The following is a 13,699-nucleotide window of genomic DNA, read 5'->3' as shown; positions in this document are numbered from 1 at the left end:
AGAGGGAGGACCTCTGATTGCTGGGTGGACCCTGGTGGTTGAAGAGGCCGCTGGACGCCCTGACGTGTTGGCCAGCCTTGCCCAGCCCTGCGCAGTCCTGCCCCGCGGGCTGCTATCTTTAGGAGGGAGTGCTTGCGGCCTCTGAGCGCAGAGGCTGTGGTTTGGTGCATGCTTGGCCGAGGGTGGGGTGGCCTGAGTCCTGGGAAGGTGACCCGAGGAGCGGACAGCCTCAGGGGAAGCATGACTCCGGGCCTCCTCGCTTTGTATCTCCTGGGTCCTGACTCTCTGGCAGGGCTGTCACACATGCCTGCTCATGCCCCCATGTGGGGTAGTGGCCAGTGTGTCTGAGGACACCGTCCCATCCCACTGGTCCCTCTGAGCCTCAGGTTTCTCCCCAGCTCTGGGCCCCTGACTCTGGGGGAGGCATGGAAGTACAGAATGTTTTCCAGGGCACCCCACTGGCCCTCAGAGCTGGGGTGAGTCAGAGCCTCTTCCCATAATGGAGCAGTAGCCAAGGCCCGGGGATTCTGGCCTGGTGCCCGGTTCCTGGGGCAGGAGAAGCGAGGTGGCCAGGCAGGCAGGGCTGGGGGCTGAGCCTGTTGTGACCTTGGGCTGCGGCTCCTCCCCTCCCGCTCTGTCCCAGCCCCGGGTCCCACTGGGGCTCCCTTTGCGCCTCCTCCGCTCGCTGGCCTCTGCATCCCTTCTCTCGCCTCTGGGGCCAACCCTCTCCTCTGGCCCAGACTGGCCCTCCCAGCTGCTCTCCCTACCTCCTGCCTCTTCTCCTTCAGACCCTCCACTGCTCCCCCGGGGTCCACTGTGTCCCCTCCGTGTCCCTTGCCACCCAGGGAGGCAGGTGCAGGGAAGTTCAGGACGCACGCACCGTTAGAGTGCCCGTGTGTGCTGAGCGCCTTCCTCTCTGCTCTGGCGCTCCCTCGAGCCTGTGGCCCCTCCGCACAGAGCCTGGCCCTGTCCCGCATCCAGAGCTGGTGCAGCAGGAAGGAGCTGCCCAGGGAGCCTGGGCACCTGGCCTGCTCTGCTGGCTGCAGCCCCCAGGGCTCGGGTGTCAGAGAAGAGGTGCTTCTGGGGACGTGTGACCATGATGTGGCTCATGGGTCAGGGCACCGACCCTCCCCTCCTGCTGGAGTGGCCTGAGATGCTGCTTCTCCGCTTCTGTTTCTGGGGCATCTTGAAGTTGGCCCTTGGGCAGCCTGTCCTGGATTCTCCCTCTGGCCTTTCCTGGCACCATTTCTGCTCACCTGGAGAAGGCTGGGTGGGGCTTGGGGACAAAGGAGATTCAAGGGCTTCCCTGACAGGACACCCCACCCCACAGAGGGGACGTTTTGGTCAAAGCCCCAAGAGCCCTGCTTGCTACTCAGAGAGCAAGACCTCACCCACCTGCGGGGCATCTGGTGAGGGCAGTACAGGTGTGACTGTCAGCACAGGGGCTCAGTGCACGGCCCGAGGCCTCCCTTTCCATGGCTCTGCTCAGGCCCGCGTCCTTCTCTGGCCCTGTTTTCCCTGACGTCCACAATGGGCAGCCCTCAGTCTGGACTTTGCCCCCCACCATCCGCCCAGCTCAGCTCTGGCCGGCTTGTCCCTCCCCCGGGGCCCAGGTTCCTTCTCCAGGTGGCGTATTCCATCCAAGGATGCAGGGCCCTCAGCCATGCCCGCCCTGGGAGATGTCGGTATATTGTTATCTGATAATAACTAAAGAACTGTAGCTTTAGAATGACTGTTTTCAATGTTTTTCCAAGTTCAAGGGTCTTTAGAGTGTCCTAATCCTGATGTCGCCGTGTCCGAGAGAGAGGGAAGGGGCTGGGGGTGATTGCGGGCTGGGGGCTTGTTCACCACCTGGAGAGGGTGGTCTTGGGCTGTGCCTCTGTGACGTGTGTTTGGGGGGGGGTGCGTACCTCCAGGAATGCCCCGTAGCCCTCGCCACCCCCCAGCTTGTAGAGAGCAGCTGGGAGCGGAAGGGGAGCCTGCATCCCTCTGAGGAGGTGTGGACAGAGGGGCCCGGGTTCTGGAGACGTGCATCCTCCATGCATCTCACCCGCGAATTTACTGCAGTTGGGGCCTGGCTCAGCCTTGGAAGGGAGCGAGGGAACCGCAGTGAAGCCGAACCCCAAAAAGGGGCAGGAATTCAGGTGAAGGAAGCCTTTCTTCCAGGAGGTGGCGGTGCAGGCCCTCAAGAGCCCAGCGCCTGCTGGGTTTTCATTTTCGCTGAATCTGTGGGAAGAGGCTGCCCAGGGGTTATTTCCACTCACTGTGTCGGCTGCAGCGACGGAAGTGACGGGTGGGGAGCACGGGAAGTAGGTGAGGACGGCACCTCCCCTGGCACTGGGGCTGGAGCGCTGCAGACCTCGCCCGGGGTGGTCCTAAACCAGGCCAAGCAAGCGAGGTTTGAGAGCTCTGGGCTTCAGGGAGGGGTCTCCTGCCACTCTTCTTTCTTCCCTATTTCTGGTTGATATATCTCAGTCTTTTTTAAAATTTCCCAGATGTTTACTATGAAAACTTTCAAACACACCGGAAAGATTACGGTGCGAACACTCCCACGCCCACCACCTTGATTCTGCGGGGCACATTCTGCTCTCTGCGTCCTCACACTCCCCTCCCTCTAGCCACCAGCACTCCGTGTGGTATTTTTGCATGCGTTTCAAAATCAGTTGCTGGCATCAGTCCACATTACCCTGTAAACACTTCAGCTTGCCTCTCACTAACCAGAGGCCAGTATTTGTTTATGGTTCTTTTTCTTTCTTTGAGGTAAGATGTATGTACCCTGAAACGCACAGATCTTAAGGGTACCGCTCTCTGTATCCCGGCTCCTATCAGAGTGTAGAACATCACGATCACCCCCGCATGCCCTTTCCCGGTCGGTGTCTGCCTCCACTGCCCTGGGAGCAACCAAATTTCTGATTTTTTTCTACTATAAATGAATTTTGCCAGTTTGACTACGTATATATTTTTCAGATGTACCCATGTTGCCACAGGTAGCAGTAGTTGTTCCGTGATTGCTGTAGTGTTCATTGCATGAACTTTCTCTGGGTTTTTTTGTTTTAGCCCTTCTGTTCATGGGCCCCTGACTGTTTCCATTTTGGGGGTCTCCTGAATAAAGATTCTTATACAAGGTTTTGTGGACATACGCTTCCATTTCTCTTGTGTAGATACCAGGGAGTAGAATTGTCGAGCCAGAGGATAGGTGTCTGTTTAGATTTGTAGGAAAATGCTAGCTCTTTTCTCCAAGTGACTGTATCAGATACTCCCACCAGCAACGTCTGAGCATTCTGGGTGCCCTGCATCCCCACCAGCGTTCGGTGCCGTCTCTTTCACAACGTAGTCACTCTGGTGGGTGTGTGGCGATCTCATTCTGGCTTCGACTTGCATTTGTCCGATGACCCATGCTGTTGAGCACATTTTCATGTTCTTATTGGCTTTCCGTATATTTTCCTTCGTGAAACGTCTTTTCAAATCTGTTGCCCATTTTATTTTATTTTTTTAAAAATCCCTTGCAGCTCTGACAATCTTATTCCTTTAAAAAAATAATTAATTAGTTTGTGGCTGATTTGGGTCTTCGTTGCTGCACGTGGGCTTTCTCTAGTTGCGGCGAGCGGGGGCTACTCTTCGTTGCCGTGCGCGGGCTTCTCACTGCGGTGGCTTCTCTTGTTGCGGAGCACGGGCTCTAGGCGTGCGGGCTTCAGTAGCTGTGGCTCGCGGGCTCTAAAGCGCAGGCTCAGTAGTTGTGGTGCACGGTCTTAGCTGCTCTAAAGGCATGTGGGAGCCTCCCGGACCAGGGCTTGAACCTGTGTCCCCTGCATTGGCAGGTGGATTCTTAACCACTGCACCACCAGGGAAGCCCCCTGTTGCCCATTTTAAAATTGGGTTGTTTGACTTATTCTTTCTGGATACTGGTCTTTTGTTAGATACATGAATTGCAAATATTTTTTCCCAGTCTGTGGCTTGCCTACTCTTTTCTTAATGATATAGCTTTCGGTGAGCAAAAGTTTGTAATTTAATTTTGACTAAGTTTAATTTAACAAAGTTCTTTCTTCGTGGTTACCACTTTTTGTGTTCTTTGTAAGAAAGCTTCGCTTACCCCCAAGTGGCGAAGATATTTTCAATGATTTCTTCTAGAAGTTTTACAGTTAGAGATTTTATGTTGGGTTTAGAAACCACTTTGAATTAATTTTTCTGTATGGTATGATGTGGGGGGTAAGGTCCATTTTGTTGTTGTTTTATCTGTATGGACATCCAGTTGTTCTAGAACCATTTATTGAAAAGACATTCTTACCCCATTAAATTGCCTTGGCACCGTTGTTGAAAATCAGTTAATTTTGTATATGTGCTTCTATTTCGGGACTCTTGTGTTTTATTAGTATTTTGTCTGTTCTTTTGCCAGTACCACACTAACTTGATTAATGTGGCTTTATAATACGCTTTGAAATAAGATCTCCTAATATATCCAAAACATCGCTTTGGGTATTCTTGGTTCTTTGAATTTTCTTATAAATTTTAGAAGTAGAGTATCAACTTCTACAAAAATGCTATGTGAATTTTGATTGAGACTGCGTTGAATCTATAGGTCAATTTAGGGATAATTGGCATTTTAATAACACTGAGTCTTCTAGTCTTATCAACATGGTATGTCTCCATTTTTTAAGTTTTTTTTTTGTATTTCTCTAATCTCTACAGAATTATGTTGTTCTGTAGTTTTCAATGAAAAGATCTTCATGTCAATAGTTAAATTTATTTCTAACTGTTTTTGGTGCTATTGTAAATTGAATATATATTTTAAATTTCATTTTCAATTGTTTGCTGCTAGTATATAAAAGTTATATAAAAATACAGTGGGTTTTTGTGTATAAATCTTATATCCCATGACCTTGTCAAATTCATTTATTAGTCTAGCACTTGTTTTGTAGATGTTTCATGATTTACTAAGTAAACAACCATGTTGTCTGAAAATAGGCAGTTTGACTTCTTTCTTTCTGATCTTGATGCCTTTATTTTTCATGCCTTATTTCACAAGCTAGAACTGCCAGTACAATGTTGAATAGAAGTGGTACACGGACATCCTTGCCTTGTGCCAGAAAGTATCATGTTAAATATAGGTTTTCCATATATGCCTTTTGTCAAACTGAGGAGATTCCCTTCTATCCCTAATTTTCCAGAGTTTTTCATAAGAATGGGTGTTGACTTTTGTAAATACTTTTTCTGTATCTATTGAAATGGTAACTTTTCTTCTTTATTCTATTAATAAGGTGAATTACAATGATTGACTTTTTTTTTTTTTTTGGCCGCGCCGCACAGCATGAGGGATCCTAGTTCCCCAACCAGTGATTGAACCTGCGCCCCCTGCAGTGGAAGCACAGGGTCTGAACCCCTGGACCGCCAGGGAAGTCACACAATGATTGACTGTTGAATATTACACCAAGAAATAAGTCCAGGAAACTCAATTTATCTATTGAGCTTCCTTTTTATATATTGCTGGATGTGATTTGCCTAGTTTTTTGTTAAGGATTGTGTGTGTGTGTGTGTGTGTGTAGACTCGTGAGGGATACTGTGTGGTATTTTCTGTTAGTTTGTTTTGCTGTTGTCTTGGTCAGGGTTATTTTGGCCTCAAGGTGATCAAAGTGTTCCTTCCTCTCTGTTTTCTGCAGAAGTTTGCATAAGATTGGTGTTATTTCCTTCCTTAAATGTTTGATAGAAGTCACCAAGGAAGCCATCTTTTCCTAGAGTTTTCTTCTTGGAAAATGTTTTTTTAAGTTACAAAATTAATTTAAAAAACGTGTGTTAGGGAATTCCCTGGAGGTCCAGTGTTTAGGACTCAGTGTTTTCACTGCCGAGGGCCCAGGTTCAATCCCTGGTAGGTGAGCTAAGATCCCTCAAGCTGCACAGTGCAGCCAAAAAAAAAAAAATGTATTAAATAAATATTTAATTAAATATAGTAAATATAATTTAAATATACATTTATTTAATATATAGAGAGAGGGCTTCCCTGGTGGCGCAGTGGTTGAGAGTCCGCCTGCCGATGCAGGGGACACGGGTTCGTGCCCCGGTCCGGGAAGATCCCACGTGCCGCGGAGCGGCTGGGCCCGTGAGCCATGGCCGCTGAGCCTGCGTGTCCGGAGCCTGTGCTCTGCAGCGGGAGAGGCCACGACAGTGAGAGGCCCACGTACCACACACACAAAATATATATATATATATAGAGAGAGAGAGAGAGAGAGAGCCATTCAAGTTTTTTACTTCCTCTTGTATCAATTTCGGTAAGTTGTACTTTGAAGGAATTTGTCTGTTTCATGTAAGTTGTTGAATTTATTCATATAAAGTTGTTCATAATATTTAGTATCATTTTAATATCCATGGGATCTTAGGGATAACCCTTCATTCCTAATATTGGTAATTTATATTCTTCATTTCTTTTCCTCTCTCTCTTATCAGTCTTGCTATGAGTTTGTTGATCTGTAGATCTTTTTAAAGGACCAACTTTGGGCTTTATTTTGCTTCTATTTTCCATTTCCTTGATTTCTGCTCTTATCTTCATTACTTCCTTCCTTCTACTTACTTGGTGTATCAGTCGGGGCCCAGGCAGGAAACAGAAACCACACCAGTAATTTGAACAGCAAAGTGAAGTATAACGGATTATTAACTGGTAAAAGGTGTTTACTGCAAGGGTGAAAGAGGACTCTGAGGAACATAGAAACAGCAAAGACGAGAAATAACTACTTTAGAAGAAATCGTAGGGGAAAGCTTTGGAACATTGCATTTGGCAGTGACTTCTTTTTTTCTTTTTCTTTCTTTCTTTATTATTTATTTTTGGCTGCGTTGAGTCTTTGTTGCTGCACACGGGCTTTCTCTAGTTGTGGCAAGCGGGGGCTATTCTTCGTTGCGGTGCAGGGGCTTCCCATTGCGGTGGCTTCTCTCGTTGTGGAGCGCGGGCTCTAGGCACGTGGGCTTCAGTAGTTGTGGCACGCAGGCTCAGTATTTGTGGCTCGTGGGCTCAGTAGTTGTGGCTTGCGGGCTCTAGAGCGCAGGGTCAGTAGTTGTGGTGCACGGGCTTAGCTGCTCCGTGGCATGTGGGATCTTCCCAGACCAGGGCTCGAACCCGTGTCCCCTGCATTGGCAGGTGGATTCTTAACCACTGCGCCACGAGGGAAGTCCCTGGCAGTGATTTCTTGTATAAGACACTGAAAAGCACAGGTAACAAAATAAAAAATAGGTAAATTGAGCTTCATCAAAATTAAAAACTTCTGTGACTCAAAGATGGCTATCAACAGAATGCAAAGGCAACCCACAGAATGGGAGAAAATATTTGCAAATCATATATCTGATAAGGAATTCATGTCCAGAATATATTAAAAACTTCTACAACTCAATTACAAAAAACCAAACAACCCAATTAAAAAAGTGACAAAGAGCCTCAACAGACATTTCTCCAAAGAAGACATACAGATGCAACAGGCACATGGGAAGATGCTCGACATCACTAATCATTAGGGAAACGCAAATCAAAACTGCAATGAGATACCACCTCACACTCATTAGAATGGCTGTTACATAAAAACAAAAACAAACCCAGAAAGTAACACGTGTTGGGGAGAATGTGGCAAAATTGGAAACCTTGGGTGCTGCTGGTGGGAATGTCGAATGTTGCAGCCTCTATGGAAAACAGTTTGGTGGTTCCTCAGAAAATTAAACGTAGAATTACCACATGATCCAGCGATTCCCCTTCTAGTTATATACCCAAAAGAACGGAGAGCAGGATCCAGAGCAGATGCATGTGACAGTGGTCACCAGGGGCTGGGGGAATGGGGAGGCGGGGGGTTAGTGTTTAATGGGGACAGAGCTTCAGTTGGTAAGGTGACAAAGTCCTGGAGACGGATGGTGGTGATGGTTGCACAGCAACATGAATGTATTAATGCCACTGGAATGTACACCTGAAAATTGTTAAAATGGTACCTTTTATGTTATGGACATTTTACCGCACACACAAAAGAAGCAGCTACTCCCTCCGGGGCTGAGGGAAGGTACATGAGGAGAAATGAGGAGCTTGGGGTGTCATCCCCGCCTTGCTTCACCTTGGGCTCAGGCCTTGTTGGAGAGTCTGTGGCTGCCACAGACACCTGCGGCCTGCTGGTGGCAAAAAAGTTCTTGCGGGAGGGTGTGGATGGAGTTGATCTCTAGCAACAGTTTACTGGGTGGCTGAGAAACTTCTGGAGGGGATGTGCAGGTTGGAGCTGGCGCACAGGAAGTGCGCTGGGACCAGGTGTCCCAGTGTTGGCTAGGTGCGGGGGCACTGCGAGGGGGATAGAGCTGGTCCACGGGAAGGGGCCTGCTGGCTGCTAACTCCGTGGCAGTTGTGCCAGAGGCCGAACAAGGCCCAGGACCAGGAAGAGAAGCCCCTTCCTCCGCTCGGCAGAGAAAGCCTCCCTCTCTGCTCCCCCCAGCACTGTGCGCGTGCGCGTGGTGCAGAGGAAATGGTTCACAGCCAAGTGCAAGGGTGACGGTCAGAGCAGGCGGCCCAGGGATGGAAGGAGCCCGGAGGAGGAAACAGGGTGGGGTGGGAACAGGAGACGCAGCAGAAACTGGAGAAACGCCTTCCACACCTAGAAGGACCGATGGAGGTTGCCAGGATGCTCAAGACAGATCTTCAAATTCCTGACGTCCGGTCTTGTTTCCCAAGCCCAGAGATCCTTCGAGGTGAAAGGAAAGGAAGGCCTTCCCTCTGTGTGTGTGTGTGTGTGTGTGTGTGTGTGTGTGTGCGTGTGTGTGTGCACACACGTATGTGCCCATTTTCCGTTTTTCCATCTTCCTGACACCAGAAAGAATTTCCGTGAGCTTCTCCACCCTTCCCCAGGCTGCATGGGGAGGGGGACACACACATACACACACACACACACGTGCACTCACACACACACACACACACACACACACACACACACACATATAGGGAGCGCTCCTGCGGGTTGTACCTAGGCCTGACAGGAAACTGGACTCTGGGAAACTTCAGCCCCACCTTTGGCACAAAATCATGTTTTTTGTTGCTGTTCATTGAAAGGAACAGAAAGTGGGGTGGGTGGGGACAGTTGATGTTCAGAAGCGGAGATTTTTTTTTTTTTTTTTTTTTGCGGTACGCGGGCCTCTCACTGCTGTGGCCTCTCCCGCTGCGGAGCACAGGCTCCAGACGCGTAGGCTCAGCGGCCACGGCTCACGGGCCCAGCCGCTCCGCGGCATGCGGGATCTTCCCGGACCAGGGCACGAACCCACGTCCCCTGCATCAGCAGGCGGACTCCCAACCACTGCGCCACCAGGGAAGCCCTCAGAAGCGGAGATTTGCCAGAAGTGTCTGGTGCAGTTGAGGGCTTGTCCTGGCATTGCGTACCCCAGCTCTGGGGGGCTCAGGAGACCCACCTGTGCCCCAGGGAGTCTCTCAAGGTCGGGAGGGTCCACACTCCAGGTCGGCCCTTGTCCTGGGGTCCTGGGCCAAGATCACCTGGTCCAGAGCCCCCCAAGCTGGCTGATGAAGTCACCCGGGAAACCTGCTAAAATGCAGGTTCCGGGCCTACCCCGGGGCCCCAGGATGAGACGGGGTGTGGGAAGGGCACTGGGCTGCCCAGAGTGAGCCGGATGAGGGGCACCAGGATGGCGGGAGACCCCTGACAGCAAGGTACTCGGTGAGCGGCTGGGCTGCCTTTACTGGGGGTGTGGGAAAATCCACGGATACTAGCTGACCGGAAGTCGGGGTGAATGGCCGCTTGACCTTGCCAGTGAGACAAGATGACAGATGAAGACTTTGGCTGCAGGGGTTGAGGGGTGCGGGACACGGTGCCAACTGGGCCACCCTTGCTCAGGCCCTGGATCAGTACTGTGGCTGCCGTAACAAATGACCACAATCCAGGGACTCAAAAAGCCGAAATCAGGGCTTCCCTGGTGGCACAGTGGTTGAGAGTCCGCCTGCTGATGCAGGGGACGTGGGTTCGTGCCCCGGTCCGGGAAGATCCCACATGCCGCAGAGCAGCTGGGCCCGTGAGCCGTGGCCGCTGAGCCTGTGCGTCCGGAGCCTGTGCTCCGCGACGGGAGAGGCCACAACAGTGAGAGGCCCGTGTACCGCAAAAAAAAACAAAACAAAACTGAAATCAGGGTTGATTCCTTCTGGAGGCTCAGAGGGAGGATTCTTCCCATGCCTCTTCCTGGCTCCTGGGGGCTGCTGGTGCTCCGTGACCCGGGGCCACATCACTATAGTCTCTGCCTCTGTCACCACATGGCCTTCTCCCCTATGTGTCTCTGGGTCCAAATCACCTGCTCCTTTCTCTTATAAAGAGACCAGGTACTGGATTTAGGGCCCCACCCTAACTCGGTGTGCCCTTATCTTGATCACATCTGCAAAGACCTGATTTCCAAATAAGGTCATGTTCACAGGTTCCAGGCAGTAGGGTTCCAACATATCTTTGGGGGAGCACAGTTCAACCTGCAGCAGGGCCTGCCTACAGAGGGGTGTCTCCAGGGCTCAGTCCTGAAGGAGGATGTGGATGGACAAGTGAGGGCCCCAGGAGAGGGGCCTGCACGGCAAGAGGGCTTGAGATGGGTCAGAGAAGGGGACTGGAAGAGGGCTGGTGGTTGCCTGCACAGGAGACGCAGAAAAGAGGAGAGCTACAGTCACTGTCTCCAAATAATTGGAGAGTTGTCATGTAGAAGAAAGAGAGGACTTATTTTGAGTTCCTCCAAAATACAAAACCATAACCAGATACTTGGAAGGTAACAGAAAGTGGAGTTTGACTCATTACCTAAAGAGGAGTTTTTCTTGCAAGTTTCACTTTCTGACAGACGAGCGAGCTCTTCTGCAAAGTAGTGAGTTCCCCATGCCTCGAAGTATTCAAACAGGGACTGTATGGAGATTGTTCAGGATGGCAGCAGAAGGGACCTCAGGTTGTTGCCGATGCCAGGCGTCTGTTATTTTATGAGAACTTGAGTTGCAAAGTGTAATATTACTGAGACTATGTCTGTGACAAGGGCCCTCCACCATCAGGCTCCATGCACTCTGCTTTGTCTTTAGGGCAGGGGACCAGGCTGGGCTTGAGCCTACCACCCTTTCTCCCCTGCTCTTTCTCTTTGGCTTCCTGTGCCGACCAAAAGCTCGCTTCACCTGGTTCCTATGGAAATGGAGCCTCAGCCCTGTGGCCCACTCGCCTGGCCCCGACATCATGATTCAGAGCTATGTCGGACGGGTTCTGGGTAAGCACGTGAAGAGAGTCACGCGTATGTATGAACAGACACGCACCCATGCGCTTGGAGGCTTGAGGCAACTCTAATCATAGAGGCAAATCCCTCTAGGTAGAGACCCTCCTGTTCAAGGGTCCCTAGAACAGGGCTCAGCACCCACGGCTTCTCCTGGTTCAAGTGGGAGAATTCAAGAACGCCAGCTATGCATGTTTACGATATGCCAAGCTCTGTTCTAAGCACATAATAACACGTGTCTTTTGTTATCTTCTTTTGGCTGCGCCTCGCAGCATGCGGGATTTTAGTTCCCCGACCAGGGATCGAACCCGCGGCCCCTACAGTGGAAGCGCGAGTCCTAACCACTGGACTGCCAGGGAAATCCCACATGTGTCTTATTTTTACTTACTCAGCAAACCTAGAGCAGTGGTTTTGTGCCGGGCCCTGTTCTAAGCATATTATAAATATGAATACGTTTTCATTTCATGACAACTCTTGGAAGTAGGTAGCGTTAGCCCCATCCTATACATGAGGAAACAGAGGCATAGAGGGGTACAGGGCCTTATCCAGGCTCTGTAGCTCCCTTACCCACACACATCCCCCATTCATATACACTCATACACACTCACACGCTCACTCAGTGGTGGTGGTTTCTCCTCTGATGTGAAGCAGGGCTCCTGCCAGCCAGGGCCCTGGTCAGTGTGTGGGTCTCTCTTTGGCCCTGTCGTGCTTCGGGCACTGAGGGATATTCTGGCAGCCTGGTCCCTCTGGTCTGGCCCAGCTCCCAGGAACTGGATTTCTCCAAATGCCTCTGCCCAGCCCGGAGCCTCCCTTCCAGCTGGAGGAAGGGCTGAACGACCCCCTCCTTCCTGGAGGTCACTGGTCAGGTTCAACCCCACTCCCGCAAGCCCCTCCTGCACCATGGAGCCGGCTGCCCGGCCAGTGGGCTTGCTTATGGATCCAGGCAGCTGTCAGGGAAGGAAATGGCACTTGAGGTGATAATTTCTCCTCTGGGGGAGGCTTTGGGAGAAGCAGCTGAGGGGCCTGGGCTGCCTCCTGCTGTGATTTCCCTGTGCCTTAGGACGGCCATGGGTAGATCATCCCTGGAGTATCTCCCACGGGGAGCAGAGCACAGCACAAGGCCTGGCGCCTGCTTGTCACACTCTTGTCCACAAGGAATGGATCTAGTCCTGTGGCCCAGGCCAGTGCTGGGTGTCTGCAGACATCACATTTCTGACACCAGCTGCGGCAGGCACGGGGACTGTGTTACGAGGAAACAGAGGCTCAGAGACGTTGAGTAACTTGCCCGGACTCCACCAGCTAATAGTTTAGCCAGGAGTCCTCTTTAGGTCTGTGTGACACCAAAAGCCCAGTTCTTCCTGTTACAATTAGGCCCAGGAAAGGATCGAGATGTGTCTCACGAGCTGGGTTCCCCGGATGCTCTGGGCTGCTGGGCTCTTCGTAGTTGCTCAATAAAAGTGCTAAATGAATGGGTTTGTGTTCCCCCGTTGACCTGCGTGACTGATAGCTAATGGCTTTGGCCCAAATTCCTGTCTCCATCCTCCGGTTCGGCATCTCCCTTTGGGTTGTGTGACCTTGAAAACAGTGACCCTCTCCTTTCCACCTTGGACAGCGTCTCCGAGTGGCGTCAGGAGAGCAGCTGGGGATTACCGGCGCCCTGATGCTGGTGGGCTCTGGGCCAGACTCCGGGCCACGGACGTGGGGGTGATTGTCAACCGTATGTGTATGAAGAGCTTGTGCAAACGCTCCCCATCCCCCGACCTCCCCCAGCCCCATCGGCGGGGGGGAGGGGGGGGCGGGGCGGGGGGGGGCTGCCAGGATTCTATTCTGGAACACTAGCCAGTGGGGGGGTCTTGCCTTGTATCCTGGCTGCTGTGCCTGTTCATTTGTGTCACACAGTGTGTGCAAAGAGCCTGAAGGTGGCTCGTGGGTCACGTGCCCACCCCATGTTCCTTCTACTTGGTAGGTGGAGACCCACGTCCCACGCACCATGGCTGCCGCGTCTGAAAGGCCTTCACAATGAGGGATGTGATGGGATCCGTGCAAAATCCCTGGAGCCTTTAGAAGCACTCCAGGCTGCTTCCTCCCATGTCGAGGTTCTGAGTTTTCATCCTCAGAAGAAAACCAGCATCTGAATCTTCCAACGATGCAGGGTGGGGTCCTCGCTGCAGGATGGAGGTCATTCCCAGACCTATAGAGGTACTGCCGTGAACAAGGACCCCCATCCTGGGGGACTGGAGTGCCGGCTGCCCGCCGTGGATCGTTTGGGGGAAGCCGTGCTGCCTCTCGGCCCGGTTATCCCTCTGCTGCACAGACACTCTGAGCACCCACCACACCCCCTCACCCTTCCAGCTTCTCCTGAGCATTGTGGGGACCTTGCACCTGGCCTGGCCTCCAGTCCACTCTCCCTGGCCTTTAGGACCTCCTGCAGGGGCTCAAAGCCATGGCCCCTGCTGCCCTGGAGCCTTTT

General features: G+C 51.6%; 1 protein-coding gene across 4 annotated transcripts in view; it reads left to right on the top strand.

The window, feature by feature from the left end:
- The window catches only part of SEPTIN9 (septin 9), a 165,974-nt gene that overhangs the window by 33,273 nt on the left and 119,002 nt on the right, over nucleotides 1–13,699 (top strand). The gene's annotated exons all lie outside the window — the stretch shown is intronic.

The sequence above is a fragment of the Delphinapterus leucas genome, chromosome 19 (assembly GCF_059928025.1).
Source record: "Delphinapterus leucas isolate spDelLeu-1000000601 "Yukka" chromosome 19, BTC_Dleu_Yukka2, whole genome shotgun sequence".
Classification (NCBI taxonomy): Eukaryota; Metazoa; Chordata; class Mammalia; order Artiodactyla; family Monodontidae; genus Delphinapterus; species Delphinapterus leucas.
Note: the sequence above shows the minus strand (reverse complement) of the source record. Positions and strands in the feature narration are given on the sequence as shown.